The 1,415-nt window shown below is 23.9% G+C and overlaps 1 long non-coding RNA gene across 1 annotated transcript in view; it reads left to right on the top strand.

Moving 5' to 3' along the window:
* LOC110269020 overlaps positions 1 to 1,415 on the top strand; it is an 11,718-nt gene that overhangs the window by 2,933 nt on the left and 7,370 nt on the right. The window lies entirely within an intron of this gene.

Below are 1,415 nucleotides of genomic sequence, written 5' to 3'. Positions count from 1 at the left end.
CTAAAATAAATTAAAAATAATATTCTTTTCTTTTTTTTTTGCTTCTCCCTCAATCCTCATTATCACTATCATCATTCATGTCTTTTTTTTCCTAAATCAATATAGTTCATTCGACTTGTTAGCTGCAGTTTTTTCCACCGACAACTATTCATATTAATGCATCTATCGCGTCTCTTGAAAACATAATTAATTTTATCTTTTACTAAATATAGGAGAATTTGTGTTATGAATGTATGCTTTCAAGATTTGTAATCTTTGATTTTGATATTTTAAAATGTTTTATGTTGGTTGTGCTTTGAAAATTATGATTTTTATTTGAAAAAATTGAATAGTTATAGATATAATAGTCAATAGAAAAGAATATAAATAAAAATATTTTTGAATGTAACTGCACAGAATCCGAGACTTTGGTGTAATTAATTGAATCAATCATTATGACAAAAAAAATACATTAGGTTATTAAAAATATCTCCACATCAGCTAACAAGTTGAATTAACTCGAACTCCACATCAATTTTTGTGTCATAAACAATAAATAGAAACTCAAAATATCTTTTTCTTCTTTATTAGAAGAAACTAATTTTAGTTTCTATTGTAATCTCACTTAATAATTAAATACAATTTAATTATTTAATGTAATTATTTAATTAATTATTATTTAAATGATTTTATTAGATAATTAATATAAATTAAATTAAATAAAAATATAATTATTTATTAATTATGAATATAATTATTTATTTTTATAATAACTTGTCACTTATCAAGTTATTATTAGATGATGAAAGTCCTGTTTATAGGGATTCTCTTCTCTTAAAAATCAAGGGAAACTCATTTTTTTTCTTCTTCAATGGTGAGCCTCTACTTTTGTAGGGACTCATATTTTGCCCATTAGAGATGCTCTTATGGAATATGATAGCACACTCTTTTAAATAAGAGTGTTATTTAAAATATCAATCCCACTATGTTATCAACAGTATTTCTGTCAACTTTTACCAACTCTTGTTTATAATTGTATTTAATAAAAGTGTCTTTGTAGATGTGTCTAATAAAAATGTCTTTTTTATGGTTGTGTATAATGAAAGTGCCTTTATATATGTATTTTCTGGATGTGTCTTTTTATACATGTATCTAAAATATAATAATTAATTATTGTTGATAATAAGTTGGCAGATATAATATTAGTACCCTATATTTTTCCTTAAAATATATATTTTCTTATTGTTAATGAGTTTTGTTTGCTTAACACTTCTCAGTATATAACTATATATATGTGATTAATAATTGTCATGATATGAACTCAAAAATAGGGAAGAGAGGTAGAGAGCTGAGGAGACTTAATTAACCAAATAAAAGCAGCTTCATTGATTGATAGAGGTAGTTGGAAGTTGAAACAAGTAACAACTCCATATGCA

The sequence above is a fragment of the Arachis ipaensis genome, chromosome B02 (genome assembly GCF_000816755.2).
Source record: "Arachis ipaensis cultivar K30076 chromosome B02, Araip1.1, whole genome shotgun sequence".
Classification (NCBI taxonomy): Eukaryota; Viridiplantae; Streptophyta; class Magnoliopsida; order Fabales; family Fabaceae; genus Arachis; species Arachis ipaensis.
Note: the sequence above shows the minus strand (reverse complement) of the source record. Positions and strands in the feature narration are given on the sequence as shown.